Raw genomic sequence first — 18563 nt, forward strand, 5'->3', positions numbered from 1 at the left:
TAATGTCTGTGTCTAGAGTCATTGGCCCGCCCCCTATCTGTCCTGAGACCCTCTGTCCAGCCCCAGAGCCTCAGTAGTTACAGCTAAACACCTGTCACATCTGCTCTCTGACCTTTGTCATTGGCGGCGGGGGGGCTTTTGATAGGTCACGTCCTGTCAAGTTAACATCAGCGTGTCTGGAACAGGAGCACACGCAGGAAAGAACCAACCCTCGGTTCCCTGGCCGACACAGTGAGGAAGAGGAATCACCAGTCTGGAGAGTTAAGCACAGGAGATTAGAGCTGGATTTAAGGACTGGGCCTGATTACTGCTGGGGGTTTAGGAAGTGTGTTGTGAAAATAAACACCCTGCTTGTTGTGCAGCTTAAAGGACATAAGGATATTGAAGGGTATAATCTTGTAAGCTCTCAATAGCCTGATACCACCCCAGAGTGGCTAGTAAGTTACTGCCGTAATGCCACGAGGAGATTTGCAGGCCATCGTTTCAGTGTACCGCTTTCATTGGAAGCGATTGCTCTGCCAATGCTTCACACGTGGGGAAAGCTAAATGGTTGTGTGTGTGGTGTTAAATATCCTAACTCTCCAGAGAAGAGCATCAGAATGTCTGCAGCAAAGAATCCAGAGCTCAAAGCCAAGTAAGAAGGGAAAAAGCAGCAGGAGAAATGGGCCAACCACATTATTGTCCAAGAACAGGGTGTGTGTAAACCACTGAAGAGCAGAGAAACATGACTAATTGTCCTGTGTGAGGACAGATGTTGTTCTGTTTCTAGTCTGTTCTGCTGCTCTATGGCTGCAGCCATTGTTTGCAGGCGTAATTGTAAGTGTATAAACTGTAAGCACTTTGATATGTTTGTAGGGAATGCATACTCTCATAGCGTCCTTGGTAACATATCTAACCAGCCTCTCTTGTGCTGGTACCATGTGGCTGCCATACAGCTTCGACCTGTGCAACCTACAGTGGAATCTATACATGTGCATGATATGAGACAAGCTCAGTAGCAGAGGAGAATAGCTTTTATGGCAGGGAATTGCAAGGGACTTCACGATACAATATTATCACAATACTTAGGTGCCAATACGATAATTATTGCGATTCTCACTATTCTGCGATTTCATGTTCCAAACATATTGCACACTAAACACTGAGTGTACAAAACATAATGAACCTGTTAAATCCACTTCAATCTGTGCAGATGAACGGGAGGAGACAGGTTAAAGAAGGATTTTTAAGCCTTGAGACAATTGAGACATCGATTGCCATTCAGAGTGAATGGGCAAGACAAACTATTTAAGTGCCTCTGAACGGGGTATGATAGGTGTTAGGCGCACCGGTTTGTGTCAAGAACTGCAACACTGTCTGGATTTTCACCCTCAACACTTTCCTGTGTGTACAAAGAATGGTTCACCACCCAAAGGACATCCAGCTAATTTGACACAACTGTGGGAAGCACTGGTGTCAACATGCGCCGGTGTCCCTATGGAACGCTTCGACACCTTGTAGAGGCCATGCCCCGACGAATTGAGACTGTTCTGAGGGCAAAAAGGGGGGTCTGAATGGCAACATGTCCTTCACATGGTCTGAATGGCAATATGTCCTTCACATGGTCTGAATGGCAATATGTCCGTCACATGGTCTGAATGGCAATATGTACGTCACATGGTCTGAATGGCAATATGTCCTTCACATGGTCTGAATGGCAATATGTCCTTCACATGGTCTGAATGGCAATATGTCCTTCACATGGTCTGAATGGCAATATGTCCTTCACATGGTCTGAATGGCAATATGTCCTTCACATGGTCTGAATGGCAATATGTCCTTCAAGTCAGAGATTTTGCTGATGGTATTTTGTCACTCACATAAGAAAGACAGACCATGACCAAACATACCAACAAATACCATCAGCAAAACGTAAATAATATTTATAGGGCGCTATATCTATGATGGGTTTATTTGCTGGTAACAGTGATCAAGACTAATAACTGAATGGCATCCATCTCTACCAGCTATCAGAAGTTTATGTGCAGCCAAGATCCATGCAATGAGCAAGTCCTCTGCTTTCTCTCTGTTTGCCGTACTGGTGTGTGTCACTTGTGTTTTTGCCGTTTCACTGGCTGTGCTTGTTTCGGGGGCAAACCCACTGTAGCTCATAGAAAACACTAAGTAAATCCCCGTCAAGAATAGAGAGACGGAAACCCTGCTAGCCTGTAGTTTCAAATGGAGGTCGCTAACAAACATTTTCAACACTGCAGGAGCTGTTTATTTTGCTCTATTACAATGTGGACCGTCCAGACTTTCAATGTAACAATTGTTTGCTTGCAGAGAACTACGGGGTGAAGTGGGTACTCTTCGCAAACAAGTAGCTAATGTACACAAGTTACTGGGGACTCAAAGTTCGCCTAAATTTCCCTTTCTCTTCTACTCCAGTAGCTGGACACCGCTCTGGTCTGGTGGGAGTGTCATCGCCGTGTCGTGCTCTGCAGGGTTCCCTCCCCGAAGGGGTCTCTCCCTGGAGAATGGAGTTAGTAGGATGACTCTGGGATGTTCCTATTCTTGACCCTACCAACCAGTCATGGAGGCACGTCACTCGCAGTGGAAGTCAAAAGCAGTGGCCTTTGGCAAAAGCGGCCTCTGGCGGTGGGAAGCCTGGACCGGATACAGATTTCAAACAGGTTCGCCGCACTGGATCCAGACGTTCAGGCTTTGTTGGTTATGGGAGGTTCGAACCGGGTGCCAAGAGTTGTGGACGTGCGAGATTCCGCCTCTCACAAGTCCTCAACGGGTCTCCCGAATCATGAGAGCCTGCCACACACACACTATATGATACATTTATTAAACATAAGAATGAGTGAGTTTGTCACAACGTGACTCATGGGAAGTGACAAAGACCTCTTATAGGACCAGGACACAAAATAATATAATAATCAATAATTTCTCTTTATTTAACCGTCTTACATATAAAACCTTATTTGTTCATTGAAAATTGTGAAAAACTCACTACAGGTTAATGAGAAGGGTGTGCTTGAAGATTCTCAGTCATAAATCATTTTCCACACACAGTCTGTGCCTGTATTTAGTTTTCATGCTAGTGAGGACCGAGAATCCACTCTCACATAGGTACGTGGTTGCAAAGGGAATCGGTATCATATTTGCCAAGACAGGATACTCTGAGTGCAGCCCAATCCAGAAATCTGGCAGTGGCTTCTGATTAAATTTAATTCACAGGACCGCTTGCTGCAATTTTGATGACGCTCTCTTGTTCAGATATCGGTAAGTGGACTGGAGGCAAGGCATGAAAGGGATAACAAATCCAGTTGTTTGTGTCATCAGTTTCGGGAAAGTACCTTCATAATTGTGCACCCAACTCACTCAGGTGTTTTGCTATATCATTTGACATTATCTGTAAGCTTGTTCATTTGCTCACAAAAAAATCATATAATTACGGAAAGGCCTGTGCATTGTCCTTGTTAATGCAGACAGACAAGAGCTCCAACTTCTTAATGATAGCCTCAAATTTGTCCCGCACATTGAATATAGTTGCGGAGAGTCCCTGTAATCCTAGATTCAGATCATTCAGGTTAGGGGGAAAAACATCACACAGATAGGCAAGTCGTGTGAGAAACTTATCATCATGCAAACGGTCAGACAAGTGAAAATTATGGTCAGTAAAGAAAACTTTAAGCTTGTCTCTCAGTTAAAACAAATGTGTCAATACTTTTCCAATTGACAACAGCACACTTCTGTATGTTGTAAAAGTGTTACATGGTTGCTGCCCATATCATTGCATAGTGCAGAAAATACAGAAGAATTCAGGGGCCTTTTCACTGTAGTGTCCAAAACATCTTTCTAGCTGTCAGGCATTCCCTTGGCAGCAAGAGCCTCTCAGTGGATGCTGCAGTGTACCCAAGTTGCGTCGGGAGCAACTGCTTGCACGAGCGTTAACACTCCACTAAGGTCCATGTCATTGTTTTTGCGCCATCAGTACAGATACAGTTGAAGTCGGAAGTTTACATACATCTTAGCCAAATACATTTAAACTCAGTTTTTCACAATTCCTGACATTTAATCCTAGTAAAAATGCCCTGTCTTAGGTCAGTTAGGATCACCACTTTATTTTAAGAATGTGAAATGTCAGAGTAATAGTAGAGTGATTTAATTCAGCTTTTATTTCTTTCATTCCCAGTGGGTCAGAAGTTTACATACACTCAATTAGTATTTGGTAGCATTGCCTTTAACTTGTTTAAAACCTGTTAGAGCTCTAGGGGCGCTATTTCATTTTTGGATAAAAAACGTTCCCGTTTTAAGCGCGATATTTTGTCACGAAAAGATGCTCGACTATGCATATTCTTGACAGTTTTGGAAAGAAAACACTCTGAAGTTTCAGAATCTGCAAAGATTTTGTCTGTAAGTGCCCCAGAACTCATTCTACAGGCGAAACCAAGATGATGCATCACCCAGGAATTAGCAGAATTTCTGAAGCTCTGTTTTCCATTCTCTCCTTATATGGCTGTGATTGCGCAACGAATGAGCCTACACTTTCTGTCGTTCGCCCAAGGTCTTAGCAGCATTGTTACGTATTTGTAGGCATATCATTGGAAGATTGACCATAAGAGACTACATTTTCCAAGTGTCCGCCTGGTGTCCTGCGTCGAATTCGGTGCGCAATTGCCAGCTGCTTCTACTTTACCATTTGATTCAGGGGAGAAAGCATGTGTCCAAGAACGATGTATCAATGAAGAGATATGTGAAAAACACCTTGATGATTGATTCTAAACAACGTTTGCCATGTTTTCAGTCGATATTATGGAGTTAATTTGGAAAAAAGTTTGCGTTTTGAGGACTGAATTTATGGATTTTTTTTGGTAGCCAAATGTGATGTATAAAACGGAGCTATTTCTAATACACAAGGAATCTTTTTGGAAAAACTGAGCATCTGCTATCTAACTGAGAGTATCCTCATTGAAAACATCAGAAGTTCTTCAAAGGTAAATGATTTTATTTGAAGGCTTTTATGTTTTTGTTAATGTTGCGTGCTGGATGCTAACGCTAATGCTAACGCTAAATGCTAACGCGAAATGCTAACTCTAGCTAGCTACTTTTACACAAATTATTGTTTTCCTATGGTTGAGAAGCATATTTTGAAAATCTGAGATGACAGTGTTGTTTACAAAAGGCTAAGCTTGAGAGATGGCATATTTATTTCATTTCATTTGCGATTTTCATAAATAGTTAACGTTGTGTTATGCTAATGAGCTTGCTGATAGATTTACACAATCCTGGATACAGGGGTTTTTTCATAGCTAAACGTGACGCAGAAAACGGAGCGATTTGTCCTAAACAAATAATCTTTCAGGAAAAACTGAACATTTGCTATCTGAGAGTCTCCTCATTGAAAACATCTGAAGTTCTTCAAAGGTAAATGATTTTTTTGAATGCTTTTCTGTTTTTTTGTGTAAATGTTGCCAGCTGAATGCTAATGCTAAATGCTACGTTAGCCATCAATACTGTTACACAAATGCTTGTTTTGCAATGGTTGAGAAGCATATTTTGAAAATCTGAGATGACAGTGTTGTTAACAAAAGGCTAAGCTTGAGAGCTAGCATATTTATTTCATTTCATTTGCGATTTTCATGAATAGTTAACGTTGCGTTATGGTAATGAGCTTGAGTCTGTATTCACGAACCCGGATCCGGGATGGGGAGATCAGAAAGGTTAACTTGGGTCAAACGTTTTGGGTAGCCTTCCACAAGCTGGGTGAATGTTGGCCCATTCCTCCTGACAGAGCTGGTGTATTGGAGTCAGGTTTGTAGGCCTCATTGATCGCACACACTTTTTCAGTTCTGCCCACACATTTTCTATAGAAATAAGGTCAGGGCTTTGTGATGGCCACTCCAATACCTTGACTTTATTGTCCTTAAGCCATTTTTCCACAATTTTGGAAGTATGCTTGGGGTCAATGTCCATTTGGAAGACCCATTTGCGACCAAGCTTTCACTTCCTGACTGATGTCTACATGTTGCTTCAATATATCCACATAATGTTCCTGCCACATGATGCCATCTATTTTGAGAGCGCATCAGTCCCTCCTGCAGCAAAGCAACCCCACAACATGATGCTGCCACCCCTGTGCTTCACGTTTGGGAGGCTGTTCTTCGGCTAGCAAGCCTCCACCTTTTTCCTCCAAACATAACAATGGTCATTATGGCCAAACAGTTCTATTTTTGTTTCATCAGACCAGAGGACATTTCTCCAAAAAGTATGATCTTTGTCCCCATATGCAGTTGCAAACATGTAGTCTGGCTTTTTTAAAGGCTGTTTTGGAGCAGTGGCTTCTTCCTTGCTGAGCGGCCTTTCAGGTTATGTCGATATAGGACTCGTTTTACTGTGGATATAGATACCCGTTTCCTCCAGCATCTTCACAACGTCCTTTGCTGTTGTTCTGGGATTCAGTTGCACATTTTGTGCCAAAGTACGTTCATCTCTAGTTGTCAGAACGTGTCTTCTTGAGCGGTATGATGGCTGCGTGGTCCCATGGTGTTTATACTTGTGTACTATTGTTTGTACAGATGAAGGTGGTACTTTCAGGCATTTGGAAATTGATCCCAAGGATGAACGAGACTACATTTTTTAACATTGGCTGATTACTTTTGATTTTTCCTGTGATGTCAAGCAAAGAGGCACTGAGTTTGAAGGTAGGCCTTGAAATACATCCACAGGTACACCTCCAATCAAATAACCTGTCCGTAAACAATTGTTGGAAATATTACTTGTCATTCAAAGTAGATGTCCAAACCGACTTGCCAAAACTATAGTTTGTTAACAACAAATTTGTGGAGTAGTTGAAAAACGAGTTTTAATGACTCCAACCTAAGTGCATGTAAACTTCCAACTTCAACTGTACCAACTTGAGCAGCAGCTACGTTTGGCTACATACAGACCGTTGGTGGAATTCCCGCGAGAGAGTAACGGTTAATGTGATTGGAAGTTGATTATTTGACTAGGCTACCTGTATTTAACATTGTTGTTATTTCACTGAACACTACATCCTTTAATTTGATTTTGGAAAATATAAATGGACTGTTTGAAAATGTGAGGAAAAAATATACACTGCTCAAAAAAATAAAGGGAACACTAAAATAACACATCCTAGATCTGCATGAATGAAATATTCTTATTAAATACTTTTTTCTTTACATAGTTGAATGTGCTGACAACAAAATCACACAAAAATGATCAATGGAAATCAAATGTATCAACCCATGGAGGTCTGGATTTGGAGTCACACTCAAAATTAAAGTGGAAAACCACACTACAGGCTGATCCAACTTTGATGTAATGTCCTTAAAACAAGTCAAAATGAGGCTCAGTAGTGTGTGTGGCCTCCACGTGCCTGTATGACCTCCCTACAACGCCTGGGCATGCTCCTGATGAGGTGGTGGATGGTCTCTTGAGGGATTTCCTCCCAGACCTGGACTAAAGCATCCGCCAACTCCTGGACAGTCTGTGGTGCAACGAGGCGTTGGTGGATTGAGCAAGACATGATGTCCCAGATGTGCTCAATTGGATTCAGGTCTAGGGAACAGGCGGTCCATAGCATCAATGCCTTCCTCTGGCGAGCACATGGAGGGCTGTGCGGCCCCCCAAAGAAATGCCACCCCACACCATGACTGACACACCGCCAAACCGGTCATGCTGGAGGATGTTGCAGGCAGCAGAACGTTCTCCACGGCGTCTCCAGACTGTCACGTCTGTCACATGTGCTCAGTGTGAACCTGCTTTCATCTGTGAAGAGCACAGGGCGCCAGTGGCGAATTTGCCAATCTTGGTGTTCTCTGGCAAATGCCAAACGTCCTGCACGGTGTTGGGCTGTAAGCACAACCCCCACCTATGGACGTCGGGCCTTCATACCACCCTCATGGAGTCTGTTTCTGACCGTTTGAGCAGACACATGCACATTTGTGGCCTGCTGGAGGTCATTTTGCAGGGCTCTGGCAGTGCTCCTCCTTGCACAAAGGCGGAGGTAGCGGTCCTGCTGCTGGGTTGTTGCCCTCCTACGGCCTCCTCCACGTCTCCTGATGTACTGGCCTGTCTCCTGGTAGCGCCTCCATGCTCTGGACACTACGCTGACAGACACAGCAAATCTTCTTGCTACAGCTCGCATTGATGTGCCATCCTGGATGAGCTGCACTACCTGAGCCACTTGTGTGGGTTGTAGACTCCGTCTCGTGCTACCACTAGAGTGAAAGCACCGTCAGCATTCAAAAGTGACCAAAACATCAGCCAGGAAGCACAAGAACTGAGAAGTGGTCTGTGGTCACCACCTGCAGAACCACTCCTTTATTGGGGGTGTCTTGCTAATTGCCTATCATTTCCACCTGTTGTCTATTCCATTTGCACAACAGCATGTGAAATGTATTGTCAATCAGTGTTGCTTCCTAAGTGGACAGTTTGATTTCACAGAAGTGTGATTGACTTGGAGTTACATTGTGTTGTTTAAGTGTTCCCTTTATTTTTTTGAGCAGTGTATATATTTTTAAATGCGAATCACATTTTTATTGGGCGTGCCCCAGATGGCATTGCGCGTACCCCAATTTGGGAATACCTGCTCTACAGGAATGACAGAGTCCATCCAAATAATCTTAGCTCCTGGACCCTGTCTGCACATTTCAAGGCTGCATTGAGACAATGAGTTATCTGTTTCACCTCTCCTTGTTCTTATCTCCACCCACCTCCAGGTGTCACCCTTCTTCCCAATTATCCCCTGTGTATTTATACCTGTGTTCTGTCTGTCTGTTGCCAGTTCGTCTTTTTCGTTCAAGCTAACCCGTGTTTTTCCTGTCAGCTCCTATCATTTCCCAGCCTCTCTTTCCTCGTCCTCCTGATTTTTGACCTTTGCATGTCCTGACCCTGTACCCGCCTGCCTGATCTCTCTGCCTGACACTGAGCCTGCCTGCCGTCCTGAACCTTTGCTCCACCTCTGGATTACTGAACTCTGCCTGTCCCTGACCCGGAGTCTGCCTGCCATCCTGTACCTTTGCCTCACCCTGGATCTTCGACCCCTGCCTGCCTTGACCTGTCTTTTCCTGCCCGTTGCTACAATAAAACGGTGTTACTTCGACAGTCTGCATCTGAGTCTTACGTTGATTCCTGATAGTACGAACATGGCCCTTACTGACCCAACAGACTTGGACCAGCTCTGCTACGCCATCTCCTCCCAAGGCGCCACCATTGGTAGCACGAGGAGTTGCTTCACGGTATGATGGAGGGGTTCCAGGCCACAGCCGAATGTCACCACCAAGCATTGGACATTTTGCGGGACCAAGTCCGTGGGTTGCCTATTAGGCAGACAACCACAATGGTAACCTCCCAGCCCCTCTTTAACCCGGCTGGCAGTAGTGCCGTCACCCTGGTTTCCCGGGGAGATTCCAGAACCTGCCGGGTCTTTCTCTCCCAACGCTCCCTCGTTTTTGAGCTGCAGCCTTCTTTGTTCCCCGCGTATATTATTACGTTGATGTCCTGGAGGGTACTCACCTGGGCCACAGCGGTGTGGGAGCAACAATCAACCGTGAGTGAGTACACTGGTGTGTCTGAGAGATAATTGTTCTTCTCCCCTTACTCACCACCCTGCTGTGGGGCGACCAGTCCAAGTCTCTCCAGGTACTCATTGACTTGGAGGCTGATATGAGTCTCACACCTACGGGTGTCGGGGAACCACAGAGAGGCTATCCAATTCCTGCTGGTTGAGTCTCCACAGGCGCCCGTGCTATTGGGATTCTCTTGACTCCAGCGACACAATCCCTCCTTTGACTGGGCTACTGGTGCCATCATGGGCTGGAGCCCATCCTGCCACACTCATTGCCTGACTGTCTTTGCCTGCCCCTGTTGTTACAATAAACTTTGTTACTTTGACAGTCTGTATCTGGGTCTTACCTTGATTCCTGATAATAAGTGACCCAAGCACTGCTCAGATACAGACACTATGGTAGGGATTGAGTTGTCATAGTGCTGCTGCAAATGTACTTAGTCCCAGGGGAGTTGGCATAATGTAAGTAACCTAATTTATGTCCTTTAACTCCCCTGAATGCCTCTGTCAATCCTACAGCTATTGTATGCAGTAATCATGCACCTATGAATCCGAGTTATACTGTTAGCACTGAGGGAGTTTTCTCTGGTAGGAAGTCCAGTAGGAAGTGCAGCTCACCCTGCACTATCAGCTCAAACATAAATATCACTGTCATGTTTACCTCTAAGCCTCCCAGTAAAGCAATAAAAACAATCAAGTATCCCAGAAAAGTGTTAACAATAGCCCACATTAACATATGTAGCCCAAGAACCTAGGTTCATGAAATCGATAACTTGCTAGTAACAGAACATTCACATACTATCTCAGAAAATCACTTAGATAATACCTTTAATGATACAGTGGTAGCAATACATGGTTTCAATATCTTCAGAAGAGACAGGAATGTCAATGGTGGAGCTTAGAGAGGATCATGTCAAATGCCATTGAAGTAAAATGGCTACAGGTTCACATGCATCACCTAAAGCCCATTCTTGTGGGAGATGCTATAGACCACCGAGTGCTAACAGTCAGTATCTGGATTATATGTGTGAAATGCTTGATAATGTATGTGATATCAACAGAGGTATATTTTTTAGGTGACCTAAAAATTGACTGGTTTTCATCAAGCTGCCCTCTCAAGAAAAAAGGTTAAAACTGTAACCAGTGCCTGCAACCTGGTTCAGATTATCAGTTAACCTACCAGTGTATTTACAAACTGCACAGGATTGAAATAATCCTCATGTATGGATCACATCTTTACTAATGCTGCAGAAAACTGTTCTAAAGCAGTATCCAAATCCATCAAATGTAGTGATCATAATATAGTAGCCATATCTAGAAAAACCAAAGTTCCAAAGGCTGGGCCTAATATAGTGTATAAGAGGTCAAACAAGAAGTTTTGTAGTGATTTCTATGTTGAAGATCTAAATAATCTAAATAATCTAAATAATCTAAATAATAATAATATGTGCTTGTCTGTGGTGTGGAGCACACAGCACACTTGTCTGTCTGAGGAGCAACCAGACACTGCACTTGAGATTTATGAAATTGCTTTTTCCAGTTCCTAATAAGCATGCACCCTGTAAGAAAATCTAAACTGAAATCCCTGTGAATTGATGAGGAATTAAAAAATTGTATGGATGAGAGGGATGAGGTAAAAGGAATGAGTCTGGCCAATTGGCAAACAAGTCAGCAAATAAGTCTGGCCAATTGGCAAACATACTGTAAATTGAGAAATCATGTGACTAAACTTAACAAAAATAAAAAATAAACTGTACTATGAAAGAAAGATAAATTATATAAAAAATATATAGTAAAAAGCTTTGGAGCACCTTAAATTTAAATTTGGTCAAAAAGGGGAAGTTGGTTACATCATTCATTGAATCAAATGGCTCATTCATCACAAAACCCACTGATTTTGCCAACTACTTTAATGATTTTTTCATTTGCACGAAAATTTAGGCATGACATGCCAACAACAAATTCTGAACCTACACATCCATGCATAACTAACAAAATGATGAAAGACAAGCGTTGTAATTTTGAATTCCGTAACGTGAGCGTGGTAGGGGTGAAAAAAGTATTGTTCTCTATCAACAATGACAAGCCATCTGGGTCTGACAACTTGGGTGGAAAATTACTGAGGATGATAGCGGACGATATTGCAATCTCTTCTTCAGTCTAAGCCAACAGGAAAGTGTGTGCCCTCAGGCCTGGAGGGAAGCAAAAGTCAACCCAAACAGCCGACCAATCAGCCTGTTACCAATCCTTAGTAAACTTTTGGGAAAAAATGGTGTTTGACTAGGTACAACGCTATTTCACAGTAAACAGATTTTCAGCATGCTTATAGAGAAGGGCATTCAACATGGTGTGGCTGTTGAACAAGTTGAGAAGACTACATTCTAAGTTAACACCAGGAAATTTAAACTGTCATGGTCAAAACATATAAAGATTAAATAGTTGTAAAGATTGGGGATGTTTGTCCGTAATAAAAGAGATGCTCGTCTGCTCCCGCTCTTCCCTCCTGGTGCTCGAGGGCGCCAGGCTGCCCTGCATCACGCACTCCTGTCATCATCAATTATGCACACCTGCCTTCCCTCGTCACGCGCATCAGCGATATTGGATTCACCTGGACTCACTCATCACCTGTTTATTACCTCCCCTATATTTGTCAGTTCCCCTGCTCTGTTACCTGCTGATGCATTAATTGTTTTAGTCTGTATTACTCGTTTGCTGACGCTGTTCCTGTCTCGTTCCATGTCCATTCTTTATTAAATGTTTGACACCCCGTACCTGCTTCGTCTCTCTCTCCAGCGTCAATTCATGTGACAGAATGCAACAGCCAACATACGAAGCATCGGGGAGTACTGGAGTTCCTGTTGGTGGTGACATCGACTCTGGGTCGCTGCTGATGGAACCGGCGGTGCCTAGCCAGCTCGTTGAGCTTCCACGCCCTAGCTGGCTCAAGAAGTTTCCTTGCCCCAGTTGGCTAAGATGGCGCCCATCCCACGTCGGGCCTCAGCCAGGTCGTCAGTTCTTGTTTGTCTAGCCGGTCCAGGAGTTTTTTGTTTTGTTGGTGACGTCGGGGTGGATTCCGCCGCCGATGGAACCGGGGGTGCCTAAGCCGGCTCGTCGGGCTTCCATGCCCTGGCTGGCTCGAGAAGTTTCCTTGCCTCGGTTGGCTTGGCAGATTTCCATCCCAAGTCACACTCCACTGGATCATCCGGCTCCTTTGCTGCAGCGGGATCGACAGGCGTCTTGCCTCAGCCGGATCGTTGGGCTGCCATGCATCAGCCGGCTGGCCAGGCTCCCATGCTCCTGCCGGTTCGTTGGGCTTCGTTGGTGGGGGGGGGGGGGGGGTACTGTCACGTCAGCTCCCGCTCCTCCCCCCTGGTGCTCGAGGGCGCCAGGCTGCCCTACTTCACACACTCCTGCCATCATCAATTACGCACACCTGCCTTCCCTCGTCACGCGCATCAGCGATATAGGATTCACCTGGACTCACTCATCACCTGTTTATTACCTCCCCTATATTTGTCAGTTCCCCTGCTCTGTTACCTGCTGATGCATTGTTTTTTGTCTGTATTACTCGTTTGCTGACGCTGTTCCTGTCTTGTTCCATGTCCGTTCCTTATTAAATGTTTGACTCCCCGTACCTGCTTCGTCTCTCCAGCGTCATTCCATGTGACAGCTCTGATTTTTTTGACACCACACAAAACAAGTCCTGCTCAATTTACCTTATCTTGTCCAGTCATATGGTAAAGTGCTGCAAAGAAAGACCTAGTTAAACTGCAGCTGGGCCAGAACAGAGTGGCACGTCTTGCTCTTCAATGCAACCAGAGGGCTACTATTAATGCTATGCATGTAAGTCTCTTTTGGCTAAAGAGTTGAAGAAAGACTGACTGCATCACTTCTTGTTTTTATAGGAAACGTGTTGGAAATTCCAAATTGTTTGCACAGTCAACACACACACAGCACAGACACATACCCTTACTCCAACAGACATGCCACCAGGGGTCTTTTCACAGTCCCCAAGTCCAGAAGAAATGAAAGGAAACATCCAGTATTATACAGAGCCATGAGTGCATGGAACACCCATTCATCTCATATGAACAGCAAACCTGGTTCAAAAAACAAATACAGCAACATCTCACGGCACAACGCCTCTCCCGCATGTGGCCTACTTGTTGTGTGTATGTACTAATATGTATGTGTAACTGATAGATGCGCAACCACACGCACATTACATGTTAATGTTTTCAAATGCATGAAAATTGTAACTTATTTTGTCTATAATGTGTTTCTCGTTATGTGTCGGATCCCAGTAAGACTAGCTGTCGCCATTGGCGTCGGCTAATGGGGATCCTAATAAATCAAATCAAATGACCTGCCACTGACTCTGAGCAAAGTCTGTATGTCTATGTATGCTGATGACTCAACACTGTACACGTCAACTACTACCGCAAGTGAAATCACTGGAACACTTCCACTAAATCATGCAATTAATAATGTGGAAATTGAGCAAGTTGAGGAGACTAAACTGCTTGGAGTAACCCTGGATTGTAAACTGTCATGGTCAAAACATATTGATACAACAGTAGCTAAGGTGGGGAAAGTCCATAATAAAGTATTGCTCTGCTTTCTTAACAGCACTATCAACAAGGCAGGTCCTACAGACCCTAGTTCTGTCTCACCTGGACTACTGTCTACTCGTGTGGTCAGGTGCCACAAAGAGGGACTTTGGAAAATTACAGCACGGCTGGCACTTAAATATACAATATATATAACATTAATAATATGCATGTAAATATTTCCTGGCTCAAAGTATAGGAGAGATTAACTTCATCAAATCAAATGTATTTGTCACATGTGACGAAAACAACAGGTGCAGACCTTATCGTGAAATGCTTACTTACAAGCACTTAACCAACAATGTAGTTTCGGAAATATTTACTAAATAAACTAAAGTAAAAAAAATTAAAGAGCAACAATAAAACAACAATAACGAGGCTATATACAGGGGGTACTGGTACCGAATCAGTGTGCGGGGGGTACAGGTGAGTCGAGGTAATTGAGGTAATATGTACATGTAAAGTGACTATGCATAGATAATAAACAGAGAGTAGCAGCAGTGGAAAAAATGGGGGAGGGGGGGGGGGTCAATGTGAATACTCTGGGTAATCATTTGAGTAGCTGTTCAGCAGTCTTATGACTTAGGGGTAGAAGCTGTCAATAAGCCTTTTGGACATAGACTTGGCGCTCCGGTACCGCTTGGGAGGCGCACAGTACTACATAGAGCCATGACTACATGGAACTCTATTCCACATCAGATAACTGATGCAAGCAGTAGAATCAGATGTAAAAATCAGATGTAAAAAACAGATAAAAATACACCTTATGGAACAGAGGAGACTGTGAAGACACACACACACACACACGATAACATACTTACTATACACATACGTATACACATATACACATGGATTTTGTGTTGTAGATATGTGGTAGTAGAGTAGTGGCCTGAGGGCACAAACTTAATGTTGTGAAATCTGTTGTGAAATGTAATGTCATGTTTTTAATTGTATATAACTAACTGCCTTAATTTTGCTGGACCCCTTGGCAGCAGCTAATGGAGATACATAAATACAATACAATAACCGAAAGGTCGCTGGTTAAAACCCCAGAGCCAACAAGGTGAAAACGGCAGAGGCACTTAACCCGAATTGCTCCTGTGAATCGCTCTGGATAGGAATGTCTGCTAAATGACTCAAATGGAAATGGAAAAGTATTCAACCATGAATCCAACTATAACGACGAGATATATACATTAGTACTATGCTGTTTCTGCTTCAGGTCCAGACGGTTTTCATCAAAAACCATTCTCCCTTGTCAGCAATATAAAAGCATGATGTGGAATCAGACTATTTGCATGCCACAGAGGTGTGATGGCAGGGCCAGTGACAGTGTGCAAATGCTCCTCTCCTAAAGTCCCATAATCCCCAGGCCTGTCACTGAGGCTGTCACACATAGCCAGGGTCCTATCACGGCCCATAGTTATTTTATTCATCACTACCTCCATGCCATCATGCCTCTCACTCCTGCCTTCCAGCATCATGGGAATGAGGTCACTACCACAGTGAGATTGAGATTTTTCCTCTCTACCTGAGCAACAAGGATTTAAATCTAGGCATACAATACAACACCTTTGATTGATTCTCACTTCCATTTACAAGTGCAGGAGAAAGCAATAAAGCTCACTTCATGACTCACATCGGTGGGATGGTTCAGGTCGACATGTCCAACCAATAACACTGTATTCACAATGGACTGATATTGAAGGAATAATGACGGCTGCATCATATAAGCAGCCTTGTAACTATAATAAACAGTTATTTCAGGTTTATTCAGTGTTCAAATTTTATGCAAACAGCACAGTAAATGCACTTCCATTATCCTCTCATAACCAGTACTGCAGGCATTGTTTGAGTGGCATCATTCATTTCCAACATAACATGAACATCCTCCTCAAGTAGACAGTAAATCACATGCAGCTGTGCCGTGTCAAGCCTGGGTGTATGGTATGTGATATGGATGTTGTCTTGACAGACCGCCATCTGCAGAACGTCCCCTTCACATGATGGGAGCCAAGCAGCAGAAACAGCAGTCATGCAGTTCAGCCAGGGAGAAAAGAGGACAGTAACAATGCGCATGCCCCGCCCACCTGATGTTCTGTCTTTTTCAGCCATCTACTTGCTCTGTTTCAGAGGTGCATAATCAACTTGTCAATTAAATCTCGCCAGATTGATTGCTTTCATTTTACTCCTGCGACTCTTTCAGGTAATGGCTGAAATGGTATCAATGGGATAATTGGCTTTCTGTTGAATTTATACAAATGGTGAGTTAAATCGTTGGGGATTTAGCGCACTAACATCACAAGAAAGAGAATAAATAACTTTTTTTTGATCAGTGGGGAACCGTGAGGGCCTTCTAGGCCTAAGGATTTAAATAAAAAATGTATAATACATTATTTTCTAGTTAATCTTTACAATTTTTTGGGGGATCTTTCATCTCTTCAGTTTGTGTTGGAAAGAGAAGAGTTAAGACTGAAGATAATTTTTCTTTGTTGGTCTCTGGGTAGAAAAATCCTTCAGAATCTGGACAGAAGAATTTGGGAATGACCGTGAAATTAACCAATCATATATTGACTTGCAATGGGTAGGGCCGTATAAAAGGAAAAATTATGTGTCTAGGCGTTTTTTTTAAGCGCGTGAACAAGCGTGCTCATGGAGTCATAGCTCGTCAAATTAGAAAGCAAGTCTATTTAGCTATGCTGGTAAAATAAGCAGATCAATTGCGTGGGTCGTTTGTAGAGAAGGAATTCGAGGAATTGTTGTGATCTTCTAATGATGCCAAGTAGACTAAAATATGTAGTTTAAAATGTATTGGGCTGTAAGCTATCAGTCAAAAAGGCTACATATTTGACAACAATTTCAGCCTACCTGTGTTGATTTAGATTATAGGGATATAGCCTAGGCAGGCTACGGCTAGAAAACTCGAGGACTCCGATTTCAAGACAGAATACTGTTTATGTAAAAGAACAAGACTTTGTTGTTTATAAATTACTCGGGTTTATTAGCTACAACTTCCTCATGAGCTAGCAAAGCAACTGTTTAGCACAGGTACGGTGGCTCCCGTAGAACAAGGTGAGTCAAAAGGAACTCACAACAATAACTCCCAGGGGCTACATAGTAAACTTAACTGTTTATCATGGATTTTCATGACAATTACATTGGCATATGTATACAATTGAGGCTCGCTACTTTCGCACGCCATTGATGGGCGTCTCTCTTGTAATTTCGGTTAAAGCCTAGACAGGCCACTACTGAGAGCAAATAATCAGTGGCGCAATAAATAGTTTTTGAATGCTAACGCTAGTAATGTCTGCTAGCTAGTGTTGTAGTAGTATGGCAATGACGAAGGCGGCTGCAGCAGCTCTTATCAAGATTAACTTTTAAACTTGACAAATTATCATCAGCTGGTCAGTCACGTTGTTTTTTGTTACAGCTCGGTTGATGTTAGCTATCTCTTTGAAAATAATGCCTGTGAAACAGTATTGCATTTAAACTTTATTTCACCAGTTAGTGTGATGAACGTGATTTAAATACATTTGCAATGGGAAGTAATAGCTGGTTTATTAATTTCATTTTGGAAATGAAATGGCTGTGCTTTTGTATTGTTATGATTTCATGGGGCCTATTGGAGTGAATTGGTTGCTTATTGTTTAACATTATTTGATGCCGTGTGTGACTACTGACGCCTGTCTATCAGCCATGTCTATCTGTTTGACCAAAACTGTCTCTTTGCGAGGTAAAGCCCGCCATATCTCAGCTCACGAGTTACCATAGCAGCACCCACCCGTAGCATGTGCTCCAGCAGGTATATTTCACTGGTCACCCCCAAAGCCAATTCCTGCTTTGGCCGCCTTTCCATCCAGTTCTCTGCTGCCAATGACTGGAACGATTTGCAAACATCACTGAAGTTGGAGACTCATATCTCCCTCACTAACTTTAAGCATCAGCTGTCAGAGCAGCTTACAGATAGATCATTGCCCAACTACCTCATCCCCATATTGTTATTTTCTTTTTGTTGCTACTTTCCACCCCAGTATCTCTACTTGCACATTCATCTTCTGGAAATCTATCACTCCAGTGTTTAATTGCTAATTTGTAATTATTTCGCCACCATAGCCTATTTATTGCCTTACCTCCCTAATCTTATTTCATTTGCACACACTGTGTATAGACTTTTCTATTGTGTTATTGGCTGTACGTTTCTTTATTCCATGTGTAACTGTGTTTGTGTCGCACTGCTTTGCTTTACCTTGGCCAGGTCGCAGTTGTTCTCAACTGGCCTACCTGGTTAAACATTTAAAAAAAATATATATATAATTATGCCAGCTGATTCATGATTTTGACTGGCTGAGAAAAGCTGTCTGCCTGTC

General features: G+C 43.2%; 1 protein-coding gene and 1 long non-coding RNA gene across 2 annotated transcripts in view; one reads left to right on the forward strand and one right to left on the reverse strand.

Annotated features, from left to right (window-relative positions):
- The window catches only part of LOC110494466 (membrane-associated guanylate kinase, WW and PDZ domain-containing protein 3), a 202389-nt gene that overhangs the window by 164336 nt on the left and 19490 nt on the right, over positions 1-18563 (reverse strand). The window lies entirely within an intron of this gene.
- On the forward strand, positions 4848-12490 carry LOC149976078 (uncharacterized). Its single transcript, XR_016488020.1, has 3 exons — positions 4848-4985; positions 5354-5415; positions 12377-12490. It is a non-coding gene; the product is annotated as an uncharacterized LOC149976078 (long non-coding RNA).

The sequence above is a fragment of the Oncorhynchus mykiss genome, chromosome 17, assembly GCF_057628025.1.
Source record: "Oncorhynchus mykiss isolate SJ-2025 chromosome 17, ASM5762802v1, whole genome shotgun sequence".
NCBI lineage: Eukaryota > Metazoa > Chordata > Actinopteri > Salmoniformes > Salmonidae > Oncorhynchus > Oncorhynchus mykiss.